The sequence below is a fragment of the Lactuca serriola genome, chromosome 5 (assembly GCF_051521515.1).
Source record: "Lactuca serriola cultivar US96UC23 chromosome 5, Lser_US96UC23_V15, whole genome shotgun sequence".
NCBI classification, from domain to species: domain Eukaryota; kingdom Viridiplantae; phylum Streptophyta; class Magnoliopsida; order Asterales; family Asteraceae; genus Lactuca; species Lactuca serriola.
Window position 1 is genome coordinate 214,893,310 of NC_136412.1, and position 24,450 is coordinate 214,917,759.

The 24,450-nt window shown below is 38.0% G+C and overlaps 1 long non-coding RNA gene across 9 annotated transcripts; it reads left to right on the forward strand.

Moving 5' to 3' along the window:
* The first annotated feature begins 285 nt into the window (after window positions 1-285).
* LOC145053549 (uncharacterized) lies at window positions 286-20,543 on the forward strand. Of its 9 annotated transcripts, none has more exons than XR_013684505.1 (8): window positions 286-443; window positions 685-793; window positions 962-1,076; window positions 1,228-1,338; window positions 1,417-1,558; window positions 1,663-1,732; window positions 1,822-1,923; window positions 2,244-2,430. It is a non-coding gene; the product is annotated as an uncharacterized LOC145053549 (long non-coding RNA). The 9 variants fall into 9 exon arrangements; XR_013684507.1 differs by lacking the exon at window positions 962-1,076 and adding an exon at window positions 20,355-20,543 and having other exon boundaries at window positions 287-443; window positions 2,244-2,340; XR_013684504.1 differs by having other exon boundaries at window positions 287-443; window positions 1,011-1,076.
* Window positions 20,544-24,450: the final 3,907 nt, after the last annotated feature.

A 24,450-nucleotide genomic window follows, 5' to 3' on the forward strand; every position in this document is an offset into this window, starting at 1 on the left:
AGAAGAGCAACAATAAACTGGGATCAAGATGAACATCTACCGCTGAAGAATTTTAGGAGAGCCGGAGGGGTTAATTTCTAGGGTTAGATGATTTAAGTAGGTTATAGGCCGACGTTTATTAATTCGAAAACAAATTAAATTTAACCTTATAAACGAGTTCATCTTCCTTCTTAATAAAAAAAGAAACCTTAATCCACGTGTCATTCCTCTCTTTGCATATTTCGACCAATGTGATTTTACCAAGCTGCCCTTCGTTTACATGTATGATTTAGGAAATCAGAGATATCATACATCATACATAAACCCTAATTCTATGCTTAGAGTCGGAGTCGCTTCTCTGCTCCCCACGATCTCAGCCTCTTCTACTTCAACCATTTAAGGACGAATTCTTTTGCCACTGCCTAATCACCAGAAACGAAACCCACTTTCCTCTTATTTCCCAGGTTTAATTTTTCATTTTTTATTCAATCTCAAAATATCGACTAAAATCATGTTTTTTCCCCATAATTTGTTGCTGGTTTTCTCAAGTGGATTGTCAATTGGGTATCTTCATTTTTTATAGTTGGAATCGATTTTTTTTATGTATTTGGATTTGGGCAGCACGACAAATCGAAAGTCATGAAGATAAATGGGGATTCCTACATCTGTGTTCTCTGCAATAACTTTGTTTAATCACACCTACAGGAAATCACAAATGTTGTAGAAAGAAAGAGATGGTGATTCTTCAATTTATTTAGTCCCTCATTCCATCTTCTTCACATATTTCCTATCGAGAAAGGAGGTTAAAGGAAGAGTAAGTTTTATTACACGTGAGGAAAAAATACTTAGATTCTTGCAAGAATTCGTTATTCCTTTTTGACACGTAGATGATAAATATGTATTACAAATGAATTAAAAAATCCAATTTTTGTAAAATCAATATATATTTTGGAAACTAAAAATTTGCAATTGATTCAATCAGTTTGTCGACAATATTGATTCTCAATCACCTATAAAGGGTTATAATATAGGGGAAGATTTGGATGATTTTATGGAGATGAATTATGTTGATTGAGTGCCACTTTAAAGAATTGGAGGTAACCAAAAACAAAATTCTACTCACATTCTTCAAATTTATAGTGCCCACCAATTATTTGATGAAATTTCAAGAGTAAAGTTCACTCTCATTCTTCAAATTATCGTGACTGTAGTACCACTTTTAAAGAATTGGTAATTATTTGATAACAGACAAGGAGTTAAACCATGATGATTTAGCTTTTGGAACTAAAGTTTTTTCATTCCCTTGGAAATCATTGTGGGAGGTGGATTTTCATCACAATCAAAATACAACATTTCAATGTATAATCCATAACTACATTTTATTTTATGCCAAATTATAAAAAAATAAATAAATAATTGGTTGTTGATTTTTACAAGGAAAACCAGTTTTGGATCACCAGCACAGTCTAAGAGACAACTAAAGACCAAACCCCAACAAAGAGCAACTAACTTTGAGAATTATAGGGAAAAGAAACAAGAATACATTTTTTGTTGCTTTATCGGTTCTTTATGCTTAAAGGTTAGACTTTAAAAGTCAGATTGGACATTTGTTGCAACTTTACCTTTGAATCAAGCTAACTAATGTTTATTTTCGAATCTAAGCATTCTTATATTTTGTTTTAGAATTTTGACAGGTGAATAACACAAGCATGGGTGATACCAAAGAAATCAAAGCATGTTTCTACACTTGCAGGTCCATGTTCCTTTTTAATACTTATACACTCTTCCTCAATTAGGTATTACAATTGTTATCTTTTTAATACTCTGCATGTTTCACGACAGTTACATGGCAAGAACTGTGATTCCTTTACCCATGGAAAGGACTCTTCATTCAACAAGGATCGGATGTTGACATCAAGGGTTCACACTGTACTCTTTAGTAAGGTATGTCTTGCTCTGGTGTTCTTTCTTTATTGTTGATCGTATACTAGATACTAATGATGATGAAAGTAATAATAAAGCAGTTGCAAGTTGGGCAGAAGTAAATAATCCATGAACTAATGATGATGAAAATCATAATAACGAAATGACATAAATTTGCAATTGAGTCCTGTTTCATGGGATAAAGAAGGTTGTCAACAAGAAGAATATGTGATGTTGTATATTGAAAGAGTTCTCCAAAATATATGTCCATAGTTCCCATCATGTTAATATTATTGTAAAAGTGATTTATATTGACTTTTTAGAATCACCTCATTGCGTAGATTCATCTGGAGAAAGTTGCCAAGGGAAGAAAATGGGGTACAAGTTAAAATGGAAGTATGGAAGTATACTGGAATTTTGATTGTGATCAAAATACAGGTTTGTGCATATAAATTGTCTGAACACCATTGAAATTTGAAAGGAGTTCATTAATTATTGTTTGAAATGAAATAGTCCATTTGCTTGATATTTTTTTGATTTTTACGGAAATAATCAATATTTTCATTTTCAAATTGAAATCCAAAATTGTTTGTTAACATGTGTTTATCAAATTGTTTGTTGACATTTGCCAAATTGATTCTATTTGTCAAAATGGTTAATACATGTTCAAGAATGCGCAAAATACCTTTTTTGATATTGAGATATAGGATTAATAATTTATCTATTCCACGAGTCTATGTATGAGAGTTTGTGTCTGTATGTTTGACTACAAGATTAAAATTGGTTTGTGTCTTTGTGTGACTACTCTAAATCATTTTCTAATTGTTGTAACTTTTTAATGTTTTTTTAGTTTTTTTTTCTCATGCATTATACATTGAATGTACTACTAAAAATTCTTTGGTCCGTTAGCGGCATTGTCAAACCATCAAGGTATTAATCTTTCTTCTGTTAGATTTTTATTCGTACTTTTACTTTTCGATTGTGTTCATGATCTTAGTCATATTTTTTGTTTTATTCATTTAAATTTTGAAAAAACTTTAACTTAAATCACCTTTTTTTAAACAATTTTCCCCCTTTTGTTGTAGAATCTTAAATCTTAAATTTTAAGTAATGAAGCAACTGAATTAACTAAGAGTCATCACCATTAAAAATACATTTTCAGTAAATCAAAACTATAACAAAAAAGTGTTAATAATACAAATAAGTTGGATCTCGGCTAACTTGGATTTAAGATTTGTAATAGTTTAACATATAGTCACATAATTTATAAAACCTTATACATAAAATGTCTACCATTTCTAATAAAATATATCATAACAATTACTATAACATCCATTTTCTAAAACAGAAGAATTTCGATTTCAAGAAAATGCCAAATTGGATGATGACGTCTATGATATAATGATATCTGTTTTAAAAAGGATTATATGTTTTAACTTTTAACTACTAGACAATCTTTTTGTATTACAAGGAAAGAAAAGGGAAGATGATCGTTCGAATTTAAGAAGGGTTTAAGTTATTGTTAAATGTGGCTTAAAAGGGCATTATAACTTCATTTGTCATATTGGTGTTAGGTTAATAGCAAGCTCAAAACAACAACGTACATATATTTTTAATACTAAACAATATTTTAACCTGTGATTTATTTTGTTTGTTTTAGTCACTCTGTTCAATTTTGTATTGTGTTGTACAAAAAACGTGGTCTTATCAAATATCTACATATAAAGAACGTCAATACATTCAAACCAGTTTACATATTAATTTGACCTAACTATTATAAACTTACTGACAAAATATTTAACTTCGTATATTAATAATTTTTTTACAAATCATTAATTAATCATTACATTTTTAAATTATCAGTAATGTTTTTGTTTTTCAACCATAGTATCTACGGGTTGTCACCTAGCCAGCTGAGTTGAGTTCCCATTGTGGTTTTTCCATTATTGATTGTGTTTTATTACATTCTATTCCATTTTATATTCTATTCTTTAAAATCATAATTATTTTAAATGTTTTCACATACATAACGTATATCGGATATTCAAATAAATATATATCAATTTTAAATTATCAATATAAAATATAAACAAAACTTATATTTTATTAGTTTAATAAAATTTTATAAATCTTTTACCCGTGGTTTCCACGGGTTGTAACCTAGTTAGTAAATATAATAAGGTTTTTTTTTCTTTTCTTTGCAAAATTATTTTCTATGGAAAAACATATTCCGGAGTTGATTCCGGAATCAGGAGTTGTCATTCCGGAATGACATTCTTTAGTGTCCATTTAGGTGTTTTCCGTTAGAAAGTAAGTGTCTAATTTCAAAATTAAGAGACTTTAAATGTGTATAGTATAATAAATTGAAATATCAAATGCTTATCCTCAAATGCCATTTTATTATCCCACCTAACTAGATATGAATTTTCACATATCGGTCAAAATAATTAGATTTACCACCTACTTTTATATTCATAATCTACTTAAATTAGTTTAGATGTTAACATAATTCACACCAAAAGCCATTAACCATGTCATGTGTCTCTATAACGGTCTTCCGACCCGTTGAAATTCATTCCCCACACAACAACCCCTCTAAGTTATCAACTTGTACTCGCAACCCCTACAAGGGTTAACTTGAATCTAGGTCAAAGGCAAAGTCAAAGTGAAACCCTGGTCAAGTCATCTTTTGGTCGACCAGACTCGTCGATTTGGTCCGCCAACTCGTCGAGTCCCTTCGTCCACAGAATACTACAAACCCATCCCCACTCGTCGAGTCTAGCAAGAGCTCGACAAGTTCACCTTTAACAACACTTCAGTCAATTCTTCATCCGACTCGCCGAGTTCTTCCTTGAACTCGTCAAGTTCATCTTCAGCATATGAATGTGTCCAGTCTATGACTCGCCGAGTTGTAAGAACAACTCGTCGAGTCCATCTTCAAAAGTTGGGAGATTGCCTTGGACTCGCCGAGTTTGTTCTAACACTCGTCTAGTCCTATGATTCCCAGGTCCAAAACAAGTCCTTAGAAGGCTGAGTGTTCCTTCCACTCAACCAAACCATTTCAAGAAGACAGTTTTTGGGAAAAGCGTCCCGACTCGCCGAGTCACCCAAGTGACTCGCCGAGTCCCTCTTTGTCCACCAATATATAGCCGATTATAATGGGTCTTAACACATCAAAACTATAGATCTGGCCTCCCAGGGCCCTTTTTTTACGTAAAGGTAAAAACTTGATGTCCATGCATGGGTTTGTAAGCTCAAAAGACCCACAAATGAGGTTTACAAGGTACATGGGGCTCTCATGGCCATAAAGTTGGCACCTTTATGACATGAGGACCCTTCAAGACCCAAGATCTGAAGCCTTTACCCCTTACTAAGCTCTAGAACCCGAAATAGCTTAGAAATGTCCCAAAGATGACAAGTTCCAAGCCCTAAAATGGATCTATCAAATGTAAAACCAAGGATGGAGCTTTTTAACTTATATGAACTGGAAATGGAACAAAACCTCTGGATCCACTAGCCTCAACTCGATCTCTCAAGCTCCGTCCTTCTTCTCAAGCTTCATAACCACCAAAAGCACAAGAAAATGGCTTAATAATACTCAAACACAGCTAAGGTTTCGATTTAGGGTCTTCTGGAAGTAAGAGGGACGATGGAGGCTGGTTGGGGAGTAGGCAAGTTGTTTAAATAGGGTGCAAACCCTAAATATTAGGGTTTTGTCCAAACAGCTCCTACTCGTCGAGTCGGTCTTCCGACTCATCGAGTAGGTCACTAAACCCTGACGTCCAAAATCGATTCTACTCGACGAGTTGGGCCTCCAACTCGCCGAGTCCCATGCAAAAATGTGATAATTACATGAATAAAATGCATGCCAGGAACCGGGTGCTACCAATCTCCCCCACTTATTTTAGACTTCGTCCTCGAAGTCTGTTGCTGGATCCGAAAACAGCTCGTGGTAGTGTTCCCTCATTTCATCCTCCAACTCGACCCTCTTGTTCCTCATGCTCGTGGTAGTGCTACAAATCTCCCCCACTTATTTTAGACTTCGTCCACGTCGATTCCGAGCCCCTTTTGGTGCTGCCATTGCACCTTCACCAACTCGACCCTCTTGTTCCTCAGATCCTTCAAAGTTCGGTCGAGGATCGCCACATGTCGCTCGATGTAGCTCAGGTTGTCATCCACCTGAATATCCTCTAATGGCACCACTGTCGAATTGTCCACCAGACACTTCTGCAACTGGGAGACGTGAAAACTGCTATGAATCTGATTGAGTTCGGCTGGCAGATCCAGCCTATATGCCACCTTGCCCACCTGGGCTACAACCCTGAAGGGTCCAATATACATTGGGCTCAGCTTGCCCGCTTCCTGAATCGAATGACGCTTGTCGGCATAACTTTTCTGCCAACTCTAAGCAGTCTGAAGTCTGCTCCGAACCTGCTGGATCCTCTCCATCGTCTTTAGCACCACCTCGGTACTCCCCATGACCCTGTAACCAACTTCACCCCAACATATCAAGGTCCGACACTTCCTCCCATACAACATCTCGAAAGGAGGTCGGTCGATACTCGCATGATAGCTGTTACTATAGGAGAACTCCGCCAAGGGAAGGTAAGTATCCTAATTATTTCTGAAATCTAAAACACACGCCCGCAACATATCCTCCAGAGTCTGGATGGTCCGCTCGCTCTGACCATCCGTCTGCGGGTGAAAGGCAATGCTAAAATGCAAGCGAGTACCCAGCTCTTCATGAAACTTCTTCCAAAACCTGGATGTGAACCGCACATCCCTGTTTGAAATCACTGAAACTGGCACCCCGTGCTACGCCACTACCTCCCTAATATAGATGCCGGCCAACTTTTCGGCAGAAATGCTCTCCTGAATCAGAATAAAATGGGCGCTCTTGGTCAACTGATCAACGATGACCCAAATCGAATCTACTCCACGCGCGGTCCTGGGAAGCTTCATGATAAATTCATAGTAATATACTTGGCGCACACCTCCATGATATGGGACCCATACCCTACGGTGAAGGGTCAACAGTCCACGTCTGTCATAGTCGAAGGAGGAAACCTGACCCACAATTCGCTCGAACTTCTGATGTTCCTCCTGCATGGCCTCCTGCTGGGCCTCCCGAATCTGCTCCAACAGCGGAGTCACAATTGTCATCCTTAGACAGATGTCCCTGTTCGGCGTCGCCTTGCGGCTAAGCGCGTCGGCCACGACATTGGCCTTCCCCGGGTGGTAGAGGATCTCACAATCATAATCATTTACCACATCCAGCCACCGACGCTGCCTCATGTTCAGATTTAGCTGGTCCATGAGATACCTCAGGCTCTTATGGTCTGTGTAAATGGTACAACGAACCCCATAGAGGTAATGGCGCCAAAGCTTGAGGGCAAAAACAACAACCCCCAGCTCCAAGTCATGCGTCGGATAGCTCGCCTCGTGAGGCTTCAGTTGCCTCGAAGTGTAAGCAATAACATGCCCTCTCCGCATCAATATCGCGCCCAAACCTGAGACGGACGCATCAAAATATACTATAAAAATCCTCCATGCCCTCCAGCAGGGCTAAGATTGGTGCCGCGCACAACCTCTGTCGCAACATCTCAAACGCGGCCTGCTGCTCAGCCCCCCAGCAAAAGACCACGACTTTCATTGTCTACCGGGTCACGGGCACGACTATCTTGGAGAAGTTCTGAATGAATCTCCGATAGTAGCCTGCCAATCCCAGAAAGCTCTGGATCTCAGATGGAGACCTCAGAACCTCCCACCTCATCACAGCCTCCACCTTGGCCGGGTCAACCGAAATCTCGTTCTGGTTGACAAGGTGCCTAATAAAATGTACCTCGCGCTACCAGAACTCACACTTGGAGAACTTAGCATACAAGCTCTCCCTCCTCAAAGTATCCAGAACCTCCCGCAAGTGCTCCTCATGCTGCTCTCGCGTCTTGGAATAAACCAAGATGTCGCCGATGAAAACTATCACAGACTGATCCAACATCAGTCTGCACACGCGGTTCATGAGATCCATGAACACGACAGGAGCATTGGTGAGCCCGAAGGATATCACCACAAAATCATAGTGACCATAATGCGTCCGAAAGGCAGTCTTCTGCACATCGTCCTCTCTGAACCTCATCTGATGATATCCTGAACGCAAATCGATCTTGGAGAACCAAGATGCTCCCTATAGCTGGTCAAAGAGGTCATCAATCCTCGGGAGTGGGTAACGGTTCTTCACTGTTACCTTATTCAGCTCCCGATAATCTATACACATCCGATGTAAACCGTCCTTTTTTTACAAATAAAATCGGGGCTCCCCAAGGTGAATGGCTCGGTCTAATGAATCCCTTGTCTAACAGATCCTACAACTGTGTAGACAACTCCTTCATCTCAGGAGGAGCTAACCGATACGATGCCTTGGCTATCGGAGCCGCACTAGGGACTAGGTCGATCTTGAACTCTAGCTACCTCTCCAGAGGTATCCCAAGCAACTCCTCGGGGAATACATCTACGAACTCTCATACCAGTGGCACATCCCCCAGTGTCGTCTCACCCGCCTTCCGGGTATCCATAACATAGGCGACATATCCTACGCAACCCTGTTGGAGGTAGCGCCTAGCCCTTGCTGCTGAGCATACAACTGATCCTCATTGTGGCATCTCGCCTTGAATCACCAGCTCTCCTCCACTTGGGGTTCTGATCCGCACCAACTAATGCGTACTGTCGATCATCGCCCCATTGGGGCTTAGCCAATCCATACCTATAATAACCTTATTCCCCCGCAAAGGTATGGGAACCAAATCCACCAAGTAGTGCTCCTCGTACAACCTCAGGACACAGTCCCTGAAAACCTTCTGATGCTCGCACAGACCGATCGTCTGCAATCTTGACCAATAGAGGGCAATCTAACGTGCCCGAGGACTCGGGAAACCTCTTGCTAAGCGCAAGAGAAACAAATGATCGGGTAGAACCCGAATCAAACAACACCTGAACTGGGATACTGTTCACATGGAACGATCCTAAACAGAGCACACATATAACATATCAAAATCATAGCGACATAACATAAAAGATTAAAGAGAAGAAATCATACCCGTCACCACATTAGGTGCAGCGCGTGCCTCCTCGGCTGTCAACTAGAAAGCTCGGATCCTCACCACTGGAGCCTCTGGCTTGACCTTCTGGCCATCCATAAATCGTGTCGCCGCTGGAGTTGGCACAACCACTTGCGCTGCTGCTGCTGTCAACCTGGGGCAGTTGGCCTTTTTATGGCCCCCTCTGATTGCAATGGAAGCAAATCAGGTCTGACATCTGAACTGTAGGGGCAGGGGCAGTACAATCCCTGCCAAAATGCCCAGTCTTCCCGCACTTATAACAGCCTGAACCCGACCCAGTGCGCAGACTCCCTCATGTGAACTACCGCATTTCCCACAACGGTCTTGGCCCCGGTGGCCCTTCGTCCTAGCGTCGAATCCCTTGGGTTTCTTCCCTGAAACCCCAACAACCTTCCTTGTCTCCACTTTCCTCTTCCTGAGATGCTCTATATCAATTTCTCTCTCCCTTGCTTTAGCAATCATGGAATCCAGAGACGGGCAAGCAGAAAAGCTAACATGCTCCCGAATGTCAGCCCTCAACATATCATGATAGCAGGTCTTCCACATCTCCTCATACCTTGCATACTAAGGTACCAACAAGGCCCTCTCTCGGAACTTGGCGGTGATCTCCGCCACAGTCTCGGTCATCTGTCTCATATCTAGAAACTCCCTGGCCAGTTGCTGAAGCTCCACAACTGGTGTAAACTCCGCCCTAAACTGGGTCACAAAATCTGACCAAGTCAGAGCCTCGATGGCTGGGGCTCCCAACGAGTCACCAACTGACTCCCACCAATCTCTAGCTCTATCCCTTAAGCATCCCGCAGCAGAGTGGACCTTTGACCCCTCCGGGCAGAAACTCGTCAACTATGCAGACTCAATGTCTACAATCCATCTCCTGGAAGCAAAGAGGTCCTTAACCATGTGAAAGTCCGGCGCATCACTCTCCCTGAAGTCCTTGAAGGACGGTGTGCAAGTACCCGTCTGGCCAGACGCCAACTCACTCATGAATGTCTGGAGGTGATCCTCCATCAGCTAATAATCCCCTCCTTGATCGACCTGAAAATGACCGGGGTCGCCTCAAGGATACCTCTCGTGATCTCAGACGCGAAGAACTCACGTAGCCCGTCATCGACTTACTCAGACCCTGTACCCGAGCCCGATCCTGATCTTGATCCGGATCCTAAACCTCCTGCTCCATGTCGTGTGACCATCATACTGAAAATAAAACACATAAACGTCAGGATCATGCATACTTTCGAGATCTCTCACACACTCCCCAAGTTTTCTGGTTCCCTCTTGGCCCTCCTTGACTCAAGTATGGATCCTCTGCTTTCAGTAGTACGGGCCCATACTACCTTCCACATTTATCCGTACTTTCCTCAAGGATTTCCTCAACTTCACCAAGTCCCTTAACCATTATCCCTTTCCATCTGATCTCATCCTAGGCTTTCCTAGGGTACCCTCCGACCTACTCTACGCCATCAGCTGCACTAGGGGTCCCTACCACCTTTCCCTAACTAGCTTGCGAATACTGTTACATATTCGCTTACTAGTTAGTTAAAGTTAGCCAGAACCCCTATAGCACAAAGCAAGCATCATTCGTGCATTGAGTAACCAAATCAATCATAACCTAATTAGGTTATCTCACTGCTAACTAACAGCTCTAACATACGGCTCGATGAACTCCAATAGCAGGCGTACAAGGCATCCTTCCTAGATCCTTAGCCATATTTTAGCATGTAGTTCTTATAAACACATAACATGCATACAAGGCATCTTCCTAGATCCTTAGCCCTAATCTAGCATGCAGTTCTCATAACCATATCATATAACATAACAAGTATGGGTATCTTGGGGAAAACTTACTTGACCTCGGCCAGTCGCACGCATCACACAACTCGTTCTATCTCAAAACTCTTTAATTTAGATTTTAGAAAAACTATTTCCTTGTAAAAATCTTTCAAGCCCTCGGTTTGAGTTCAGACACCCCCGAGGGTGTGTCCGAATCCCTCAAACCAAGGCTCAGATACCAACTTATAACATCCCAATTTTTAAGGCCAAAGATTTTATTTTTAATTACGAGATTCATAACATAGTTTACCAAACATTACCAATGTCATATCAATTTATAAAAATCATAACAACGTGTTTGAAAACCATATCATCAAAAGTAATAAAAATCAGAGTACAATCCCAAAAATCTCCACGTGGAATCCATATTAGTGTGTGTATGTGTGTGTGTGTGTGATGCACTGCTACACTGCCGGCTCCTTCCCCATAGATGAAGAGGTACCTGAAACCAAAACTGAAACAGTAAGCACAAAGCTTAGTGAGTTCCCCGCATCATACCCATACCATATAATTCATAATCGTCAGTTTCTTTCAACCGGTATCCGGGGACTATTCCGCCCCTGCTATTACTAATACATATCAATCACAACAAGCATTTCAAATACAATGATCATATCGAGGATAGTAATCATATAGCACATCAATCCTAGATTATTATCACAAAGACAACCATCTACACAATGCCCTTGCTTGTGGGTCGGCATTGTGGCCGTAGATCCACCCCTACTAGAAGGAAACTCACATCAAAGTCGTGTAGTGTCTGCACTATCCTCGGTGTCAAAGTCGGCTCTCCTCGACTCCTCAATCCCTACACGACAACCCCTCTAAGTTATCAACTTGTACTCACAACCCCTACAAGGGTCAACTTGAATCCATGTCAAAGGCAAAGTCAAAGTAAAACCCTGGTCAAGTCATCTTTTGGTCGACCAGACTCGCCGCGTTGGTCCGCCAACTTGTCGAGTCCCTTCGTCCACAGATTACTACAAACCCGTCCCCACTCATCGAGTTTAGCAAGAGCTCGACGAGTACACCTTCAACAACACTTCAGTCAATTCTTCATCCAACTCACCGAGTTCTTCCTTGAACTCGTCGAATTCCCCTTCAGCATATGAATGTCTCCAGTCTATGACTCGCCGAGTTGTAAGAACAACTCGTCGAGTCCATCTTCAAAGGTTGGGAGATTGCCTTGGACTCGTCGAGTTTGTTCTAACACTCGTCGAGTCCCATGATTCCCAGGTCCAAAACAAGTCCTTAGCAGGATGAGTGTTCCTTCCACTCAACCAAACCATTTCCAGAAGACGATTTTTGGGGAAAAGTGTCCCGACTCGCCGAGTCACCCAAGTGACTCGCCGAGTCCCTCTTTGTCCACAAATATACAGCCGATTATAATGGGTCTTAACACATTAAAACTATAGATCTGGCCTCCTAGGGCCCGTTTTTCACGTAAAGGTAAAAACTTGATATCCATGCATAGGTCTTTAAGCTCAAAAGACCTAAATATGAGGCCTACAAGGTGCATGGGGCTCTCATGGCCATAAAGTTGGCACCTTTATGCCATGAGGACCCTTCAATACCCAAGATCTGAAGCCTTTACCCCTCACTAAGCTCTGGAACCCGAAATAGCTTAGAAATGTCCCAAAGATGACAAGTTCCAAGCCCTAAAATGGATCTATCAAATGTAAAACCAAGGATGGAGCTTTTTAACTTATATGAACTGGAAATGGAACACATCCTCTAGATCCACTAGCCTCAACTCGATCTCTTAAGCTCCTTCCTTCTTCTCAAGCTTCACAAACACCAAAACCACAATAAAATGGCTTAATAATACTCAAACACAGCTAGGGTTTCGATTTAGGGTCTTCTGGAAGTAAGAGGGACGATGGAGGTCGGTTGGGGAGGAGGTAAGTTACTTAAATAGGGTGTAAACCGTAAATATTAGGGTTTCATCCAAACAGCTCCTACTCGTTGAGTCGTTCTTCAGACTCGTCGAGTAGGTCACTAAACCCCCGCGTCCAAAATCGATTCTACTCGATGAGTTGGGCCTCTAACTCGCTGAGTCCCAAGCCAAAATGTGATAATTATATGAATAAAATGCGTACCAAGAACCGGGTGCTACATATATACCTCTTTTATAGCAAGAAGATGAACAACTTAAGGTCCAATGTGTCACACCCCGGCCATCGGCGGAAACACCGGGCAGTGTAACGTCATTTCTCGTATCATAGTTCTCAACTTCCTGAAAACACATGCATTTAAAAATACGTCAACATAAAGTTGGTGAGTTCACAAGTTTTGACTCCATATAAAAATAATACATTTTCCAAGTTCAAAAGTATAGTTTTGAAAGTATCATTTTGACTCTCCAACGTTTAGTATATATATCCTAGGTATAAAAGTTTACTTACTAAATAAGTAGTTTACCTATAAGTCTCATATACTATGAATATAAGTGCTTGTAATTCCATACAAATGAGAGTTGCTACATATAAATCTTATTTCAATTCTATACGAGTAAAACCACTACGTATAAATCTATTTCAATTCTATACGAGTATGTGTGTTAGGTATAATTATCTACTTAATATACAAGTAGTACCTAGGGTATAAGTAGATGGAAACTTATACTTAACATTAATACTTGTATAACAACAAAGTATGGTGCTTCTAACAATTTTCTACCATGAGTCTGTAACCGCTGCTTGACAACAAAACCTCTGACAAAACAATACACTCATGATTTACCATGAGAAACAATACACTCATGATTTACCATGAGAAACAAACACCGCACACTTCATCGACGCCGGAATAAAAATAAAAGGAACGAATCGTCACTCACTTGTTTTGGGTTGTAATTAACAACCACGAGTGGGGTCGTCAACCCGTATCTTATTCATACACGGCTTCCTCGCTCACACGGGATTAACGGTTATAGGTCAGAGGACTTCCCCTAAGATCCCCAATCTTAGTTGATGAATGAGGTAGCTCATGTAGACTTTGACGACGTTCTATAGTCCTAACAACAAAAGCATTTTCATGTCTAAAACCCTAAGTTACTAGACTATGCTTTTAAACAATACTCCTAACTTCATAACATTTAGGCAGTATAACAGCTATAACTTGAAGTAAAACCAGGTTTTATCTTGACATAAAACCAATAACAACAACAACATATAACATACCAAGTTTTAACTTGTCATAAAACTAACAATAACAACATATAGCATATCAAGTCTTATCTTGACATAAAACCAATAATAACAACATACTTTTTATATAGAACTTCTGAATACCACTTCGAAACTATATTGCACACACAATATATATATATATATATATATATATATATATATATATATATATATATATATAGAATCCTAAGTATAACTCAAGATCTACCTTAGTATACTACTATAACAATAACATGCTAACAACTTTACGCTAGTTGTATACTTTTAGATACAAAATAACTATATCCCGGTTATTGTAACTATCTACATTAATACTAATATACTATCATATAGACATAATAATAACGTACATATAATATTTAGCATGCGTTTCCCCCTAAATATTAGAAACTGGGGCCGTGAAACTCACCTTAGTATCATGATTTTATGTAATCTAAGTAGAAACGGTCAGTGGTACGAGGTTGTCGAGGCTCGGGAAGCAAAACGGCTTCAGCAAACGAGAGAGAGAAGAAATGGTGTACTAAGCCTTGGTGTCGAAATGGCTATTTATAGGCTGATTTTTGGCCTCTCATGACGTGAGAATGATAGATTCACATCGTGAGCTATGGAAAGAGTCATCCCGTAGCTATAACGCGTGTTTTCTAGCCTCGAATAGCGTCATGCAGCGTCCTCACGTCGTGAGAAAACCTTGCTCACGTCGTGAGCTTTTGGGTTATTGTTCCATAGACTTCTAGCTTCGAAATGTGGTGTTTTGACTCCTCACGTCGTGAGTTTTTGATGCTCACATCGTGAGACCAGTCAGATTAGGGTTTCTGACACGTGTCGTGCTCTTAGACAGTTGTAACTTCGGAAGGTCGTAACTTTTGCATACGAACTCCATTTTTGACGTTCTTTATATCCACGTGTAGGTAATTCCGAGTACTAAATATTTATTTTAGATTCCAATAGCTAATTATAAGTCTATTTTAAATTCCTCTTATTATAGAAATTTATAGTGTTAGGGTTTATCATAACTTCTTCATGCGAAGTCAGATTTAGACGTTCTCTATATTTTTGGAATCGTGTGGACGTATACTTTGAGTTGTATCATAAATTATGTATGAAAGTTCATAATTTATCATGAATTATATATAAAGTTTGTCACTTTAATAGTTTAACAAAATCACATTACATGATTGGCATAATCACATGTGATTGTTTTTGACCTATTTTGACTGGTGTTACATTCTCCCCCCGTTAGAATAATTTTGTCCCGAAATTTATCTTGTGGATGGGGTTTTGTTAAATAGTTGGGGGTATTTTTGTTTCATATGATATTCACATTCCCAAGTATATTCAGGTCCTCGTAAAGAGTTCCATCGAACTTTCACTATGGGAATACGACTTTGTTTTAATCGTTTGGTTTATCGATCCATGATTTCGACAGGTTCTTCTACGAAGTTTAGTTTGTATTGAATTGTATCTCGTCGAGAGGTACAACAGGAGTGTCATCCGATAGACATATTTTGAGATTTGACACGTGAAAAACATCATTTACATTGCTTAGCTCTTGAGGTAACTTGAGTTGGTATGCGACATAACCAATTCTTGTCATAAAAAGGTCCTATATACCATGGGTTTAGTTTGCTTCGTTTCCTGAATCGATTTATGGCTTTCTACGGAGAGACCTTCAACATTACTTTATCTCAAACTTGGAATTCTAAAGGCTTATGTATTATCTTAACATAGCTCTTTTGACGATCACATGCTGCCTTTAATCAATCCTTAATTTGCACTATCTTTTCAGTTGTCTCGTGGATTATTTCTGGCTCGGCACATAAGGTATCACCTATATGTTCTCTGGCCAATTGTGTGTCTCAAACTTCTCAGTGCAAAAACTACAGCTCCCAATTCAAGGTCATGGGTAGTGTAATTATTCTCATGAACCTTAAGTTGTCGTGATGCGTAGGCGATAACTTTTCCTCTTTGCATCAACACACATCCTAATCCTTGATTTGATGCATCGCAGTGTACGACTAAATCTTATGTCCCCTCTGGAAGGGATAGGATTGGTGCACTACACAACATTTGCTTTAGTTTCTGAAAAGCAGCTTCTTGTTTGTCTTCCCAGTTGAACTTCGTATCCTTCTGGGTTAGTGTTGTAAGCGGCTTGGCTATTTTGGAGAAATTCTCTATGAATCTACGGTAATAGCCAGCAATTCCTAAGAATTGACATACTTCTGTTGGCATCTTTGGTACTTCCAATTCTTAATTGCTTCAATCTTGGAGGGTTGGACATGAATCCCTTTGTTACTAACTACATGTTAAAAAATTGTACTTCTCTAATCCATAATTCACATTCGGAGAATTTGGCGTACGAATTTTCTTTTCTCAGTAGCTCCAAGATTATTTGCAAGTGTTGACCGTGTTCTTCCTTGGTTTATGAATATATCAATATAACATCGATATTTACTATCACAAATTTATCCAAGTATGGTTTGCAAACACTATTCATGTGGTCCTGGAATATTGTTGGATCGTTGGTCAATCCAAAGGCATAAGTAAGAACTCTGAATGACCATACCGAGTCCTAAATGTTGTTTTCAGAACATCGTCTTCTGGTACTCTGAGTTCATGGTATCATGATCTGAGATCTATCTTCAATCTTCTAGAATCTTCATGTGTTTTAGTCTATCAAACACCATATCCAGTTTTAGTTGTGCATCGTTCTAACCATAATTAAACATAGGTGATCAGTCTACGTTTAGTTGTGGTTTGGCCCATGTACAATAAAACTCGACTAAGGAGCTTTGACCTAAAACATTACATTGAATTCTTATCGAGGGTTTATATACATGTGTTCTCATTTTGGGACAGAGTTCATACATAACTCTATATCTTTGTGTTTGTTGTATTCACGAGTATTATTAATTATTGTTTGTCACTTCAGGTCTAGTTGATAAGGCACCGGCCAGTCAGGACAGTCGGAGGGCAGGATCATTTTAGCATATAGTCGTTCTGAAATCCAGCAACCCAAGCAAAGTGTCTATCCTATCACCGCTCCCGTAAGTAGTCCTTTAGTAGTATAATTTAATAATACTTCGTATTTGTACGTTAAGGGATATACCTAAACCTAACAGAGCAAGCCCTAAACTATAGTCGTGATTTCCTAAGAAAGTACTAATTCACAATAGTTAATAGCTCTGATACCAATCTGTCACACCCCGGCCATCGGCGGAAACACCAGGCAGTGTAACGTCATTTCTCGTATCATAGTTATCAACTTCCTGAAAACAAATGCATTTAAAAATACATCAACATAAAGTTGGTGAGTTCACAGGTTTTGACTCCATATAAAAATAATACATTTTCCAAGTTCAAAAGTATAGTTTTGAAAGTATCATTTTGACTCTCCAACGTTTACTATATATATACTAGGTATAAAAGTTTACTTACCAAATAAGCAGTTTACCTATAAGTCTCATATACTATGAATATAAGTGCTTGTAATTCCATACAAACGAGAGTTGCTACATATAAATCTTATTTCAATTCTATACGAGTAAAACCACTACGTATAAATCTATTTCAATTCTATACGAGTATGTGTGTTAGGTATAATTATCTACTTAATATACAAGTAGTACCTAGGGTATAATTATCTACTTAATATATTTGTATAACAACAAAGTATAATGCTTCTAACAATTTGCTACCATGAGTCCGTAACCGCTGCTTGACAACAAAACCTCTGACAAAACAATACACTCATGATTTACCATGAGAAACAATACACTCATGATTTACCATGAGAAACAAACACCGCGCGCTTCATCGACGCCGGAATAAAAATAAACGGAACGAATCGTCACTCGCTTGTCTTGGGTTGTAATTAACAACCACGAGTGGGGTCGTCAACCCGTATCTTATTCATACACGACTTCCTCGCTCACACGGGATTAACAGCTACAAGTCAGAGGACTTCCCCTAATATCCCCAATCTTAATTGATGAATGAGGTAGCCCATGTAGACTTTGACGGCGTTCTATAGTCCTAACAACAAAAGCATTTTCATGTCTACAACCCTAAGTTACTAGACTATGCTTTTAAACAGTACTCCTAAATTCATAACATTTAGGCAGTATAACAACTATAACTTGATGTAAAATCAGGTTTTATCTTGACATAAAACCAATAACAACAACATACTTTTTATATAGAACTTCCGAATACCACTTTGGAACTATATCGCACACAATATATATATATATATATATATATATATATATATATATATATATATATATACATATATAGAATCCTAATAACTCAAGATCAACCATAGTATAATACTATAACAATAACATGCTAACAACTTTACGATAGTTGTATACTTTTAGATACAAAATAACTATATCCCAGTTATTATAACTATCTACATTGATACTAATATAGTATCATATAGACATAATAATAACGTATATATAATATTTAGCATGCGTTTCCCCCTAAATATTAGAAACTGGGGCCGTGAAACTCACCTTAGTAGCATGATTTTATGTAATCTAAGTAGAAACAGTCAGCGGTACGAGGTTGTCGAGGCTCGGGAAGCAAAACGGCTTCAGCAAACGAGAGAGAGAAAAGAAATGGTGTACTAAGCCTTGGTGTCGAAATGACTATTTATAGGCTGATTTTTGGCCTCTCACGACGTGAGAATGATAGATTCACATCGTGAGCTATGGAAAGTGTCATCCCGTAGCTATAACGCGTGTTTTCTAGCCTCGAATAGCGTCATGCAGCGTCCTCACGTCGTGAGAAAACCTTGCTCACGTCGTGAGCTTTTGGGTTATTGTTCCGTAGACTTCTAGCTTCGAAATGTGGCAGTTTGACTCCTCACGTCGTGAGTTTTTGATGCTCACGTCGTGAGTCCAGTCAGATTAGGGTTTCTGACATGTGTCGTGCTCTCAGACAGTTGTAACTTCAGAAGGTCGTAACTTTTGCATACGAACTCCATTTTTGATGTTCTTTATATCCACGCGTAGGTAATTCCGAGTACTACAACTTTATTTTAGATTCCAATAGCTAATTATAAGTCTATTTTAAATTCCTCTTATTATAGAGATTTATAGTGTTAGGGTTTATCATAACTTCTTCACGCAAAGTCAGATTTAGACGTTCTCTATATTTTTGGAATCGTGTGGACATATACTTTGAATTGTATCATAAATTATGTATGAAAGTTCATAATTTATCATGAATTATATAGAAATTTTGTCACTTTACTAGTTTAACAAAATCACATTACATGATTGGCATAATCACATGTGATTGTTTTTGACCTATTTTGACTGGTGTTACACAAGGTTTCCATTGATCAAGGTTGAATGTGTAAACACACTTACTAATTTTCTATGAATTATCTATGAACATTTAGAAACATAATATTTTAATAAATAATGACATGTTATCTACAAATGAAAAAATATGACACTTATGCATAAATGGAAATACATTTAAGTCATCAAAACTTACAACATAAAACCTATCAGTTTTTTGTTGTTTTGATGTTTCCAATTATTCCACTTGCCCAACTTTATACCTTAAATTTTACCTAAAAGTTGGTGAATAATTACTTAATGATAATCCAGGAACTTGTAACAAATCAACAAATTTCAAACATTTTATTAACTTACCCACAAGCCAATAGCTTTTCAATAGCATCATCAATTGCATTCTTGGTGATACCAACCTAAACTAATGAAAAAAATAGATGCTAATTTACTAAAACAACTTCAAAAAAATAGTTAAGATATTCTAAGTATTATTTGTTAAAAGCTTTGGTAATTGGGTTTTTGTCCCAAGTGCAAGAAATAACAATGTACTTTGACTTTTTGTCTTAGTTTAAAAATAGTAATCTACTTTGGCATCATAAAATGCATGTTGATTTGGTAATTTTCGTTTTGTGGTGATTATTTGCTAAAAACTTTGGTAATTGGGTTTTTGTCCCAAGTGCAAGAAATAACAATGTACTTTGGGGTTTTGTCTTAGTTTAAAATAGCAATCTACTTTGGCATTATAAAATGCATGTTGATTTGGTAATTATTTGCTAAAACCTTTGGTAATTGGGTTTTTGTCCCACGTGCAAGAAATAGCAATGTACTTTGGCTTTTGTCTTAATTTAAAAATAGCAATGTACTTTGATAGTTTTTGTATATGTTTGATAAATTAACTCATAAGTTTATATATGTTGTTATTTATTATGTATTTGGAAAATCTTTGGGCAATACTCAACGACCCGGCATGTAGGGATGAACTTTATTCATTTTTTCAATCACAGAATAATCGAGGAAACGATGGGAACAAAGATGATGGTATGTAGGGAGGAGCTTTATTTCTATATTACACTTGTTGTCATGCTTTGCTACTTGTTAGAATTGTAAACTTTTTGTTGTTTTATGTTATTACCGGCAACACTACTACTGGCGACACTATTACTTTTGATATTTAATTGGATGTTATTATGTAATTAACGACGACACTATTACCGACAACCAAATTTTTTGATTAAAAAAAATAAAAAATGAAAATTGTTATTAACGGCGACACTATTACCGACGACTATACGCTTTACCGGCAACCAAAATCATTGATTAAAAGAAATTTAAAAACGAAAATTGTTATTACCGGCGACTATGCTCTTTACCGGTGATATTAGCATTAGTGACGACTACACTCTTTACCGGCGACATAATCAATAGCAGCAACTATTTTCTTTAGCGGCGACACATTGATCTATAGCGACGGGGCGGTAGCGGCGACTTATTACATACGACGTGTCGCGGTTATTACCATTACCGGCGATTTCGTGACCCTTTAGCTGCGACTATTGTCGCCGCTAATTGTCGGTTTCCTTGTAGTGATAGTTTTTCAAACACTCACCTTCGGAGGTGATTATTAGAGCTTCAACAAGAAAAAAAATCTATTTATGAGTGTGTTTATCTTTGTTTTTTGTAGCTTTTTTTTTATTAAAATAAATGAATATTATTTCAATTATAGCAATGAACTATTAAAGCACAATTCTACAATAGCGAATCCACCATCTGATTTTTATGCCGATTTGAATTCAAAACAAAACAAGCATCAAATTTCTTTTTGAAAGTTTCTATTACACAAGATCACATTTATAGAAATGTACTTTCACAGTACAATGGTATGATCAGATATCAATTATCTTTCAATGTAATTTTCTCAATACATGTGTGTGTGTTTAAATCTGTTTTGTGAGATTTTTTTCTATAAGTTTACTCAAAATTTAGTGCGATAGGGATCATTTTATGCAAATTTAGTATGTTTATATCCTATAGCAGATATGATTTATGTAAATTAGATATATACACAATAATGATTTTTCAAAATTTTCCTTTGCGTATTAGATGAACACACATTCATATACTTACGAACAAAACATCCATTATTGTTTAAAAATAATTGCTTGTAAATTCATTATTAATAATTACGATTTTTATAATCTATGTTATTTATTTTGTCAACCATGTAACACATGGGTTATAACCTAGTTTAACTAATAGATATGAACGATAGAAAGTGAAATTGTTTGTATCCATGGAAACGCTTGGACCAAAGTAACATACTTAAATCAGAACATCAATTTATCTTAGACACACATAATCTACGGATAGACAACCTTCTTAAGAAGTTCTAACAAAAATACATAGTGCATTCTCATATTTGCAATTCACCACCAAATAGGTCTCGAAAGTGACATTTTTTATTCCATTACCTCCATATGATTTTAGTATATTCGAAAGGACTCATCTATTAACTCATCAATCCTAAGAAAGTGATTAATTTTTGTATTTCGAAATCTCATATCTGAAAATTTTCTTTTGCTACTACAGTCAATCATTTTTGGTGTGCTCGCTTTAATTGTGAGCCTAAATAATCAAAATCAAGCACTCAAAACAAGTTATTTAATTAATAGCTTTAGACTCACATCCAGACACCCCCTAACGTCCTACAACATGGTCCACGTTAATGGTGAAATCAGTCTAGAGATCACTAAATGTGAAATATAAATCCAATACACATGTAAATAGTCACTAACTTACATCAAGAACTCCCCATGTCTAGCTAGCAACTGAAATATATGTAAGAATCGTCTTTGAAACTCACTAATTCTGATCGCTCCTTTATCTTGGTATTATAAACATGGAGCTCATTAGAGTAAAAATCTAACAACAAATATAAATTGTTGCTCTGTTGCAAAACTCTCTTTATACCTCGCCCAACTTGATTTCTTTCCAGTTTATAAACCACATTCCATGAATCATCTCTCCTCACCCAAATCAAAGTATCATCCATATAAATGACACCTAGAGAACCTTAGATGGTTGTTAGTTGAATGATTTTACAACTAGGTTCTGGAAATGGAATCATGCCAAAAACATGAGTGCTTAAATCGAATGCTAGTATGTAATGACGTTCCAATATGATAACATTCTACCATTCAATGCAATACTCCATTAACAAAACATGCCTTTGAAATTACGCCAAAAAAAAAGGCATAGGAGAAGCAACAGCGCACCAAGAGCCCCTCTTCATGGCATAAACTAATGAACTTTTTACAATTCCTCCGGATTTTATGTGGCATAAGCTCACAATCTTGAAATCATCAGTGAATGGGTCGAAACCAAATCCAATTTACACACCAAAAAAGTGTCTCTTAGGACATTCAGGAAAATCATGCAACATTAGTTTGCACCTATTTGAAGGGTTCCATTGACTAATATTGCATTTATCATGATCAAAGAGACAAAGGATTAATTGTGTTACATGAAGTGACATACAAAAATAGCGATTGTAAAGAAACTCAACGGGTTTAATACCTAAGTATCCATGATTGGTAGACAATGGCAATTGGTCTTCTAAATGTAATGGATAAAAGTCTTCAATGTCTTCATCTTGACAAAGATATTTGTGTATGGTTATGATGAGGAATTTTTGTGGGGATTGAAAGGTATGCTTGTGGATGAAACCCGGGCTACAAATACAAGAACATGACGATTTGGAAAGTGATCTAAATTAGAGGAGAGACTTCGCCGGTAGTCTTGTCATTATTTCAACAATCAAATCTTTGCATAGATAATCTGACATCGTGTGCTCCTACATTTATGAAAAAAAAAAGTAAATATTATTAACATAAAACGATTTAAATTGAGACAACTAGTCGATTTGTTTTTCTTTTCGTCTTTTTAATTTGAGTCAAGCCATAACTACACTAGAAACTTATTTAATATTAACATAACACACCACACAAACATCCAATATTCAATTAATCCATCACATATTTTTAGTGAAGGTGCTTAGAAGACGAGACTAAGATAAAAGGCATCAATCATCAACAACGGACGATGGTCAATATACTGGTTACACTGGATATAGTAATCAACCTGTTTTAGTTGATTGGACCAAAGTTACTGATTTTACTTTTTCAGAAGTATTTCTATGTAACATCCAAAAATATAAGGCCAAAATTTTTAGTTTTATAATAATAAAATCATCCTCCAAAATGTGTTCATAAAACCATAAAAGAAAATCAGAGTATGCCAAAAATTATTGAAATACATCAAAGCAACAAAAGGCAGAACAACATGGTGTGTGTGATGCGATCACCCCAAAACCTTCCCCTTCGATACAGAAGTACCTAAAAGATAAATTGAAAATCGTAAGCACGGAGCTTAGTGAGTTCCCCAAACTACCTCATACCATACATATCGAACATAAAATGGGTCATGCCCAACAACCATCCGGCCCCACCCGACATTAAGCCCTACTCGGAATAGATTTGTCAGAACATGAGATGGGCCCCGCTCGTCACATTCATCAGGCCTCGCCTGGCATCGGACCCCGCCCAATATACATATCACATACTACATATACAAGATTCATAGTGACAACCAGCATCCTAAACATAATAAATCATGGGTCGGTATTGGTGCCTTCAACCCGTCAAGCATTATGAGGAGACTCACCTCCAACCGCTGAAAATCAGATAAATGCTTGGTCTGCTGATCCGGGAAGTGCCCGCACTAAATAATCCATAAAATCCCAATTAACAATTGGGCCATATACCATAACTACAAATATGTTATATTTGTCCAACTCCTAGGGTAAAAGACCATTTTAATCTTTCCTTACTTGGCCCAATAACAGAGACCCAATCCAATGGCTTCAAAAGCAAAACATGGACCAAATCCTAGATGATGCCCAAAGCCCGTTATGAGCCTAATCCAAGAAGGACTAAGGCCAAACAATGGCCTAAACAAGAAATACTAGTGGCCCAACAAGGCCCAAAACCCCAATAATCCAAATACGACCCAAATCGCAAAAGCCCAAGACCAGGCTTGGTACAC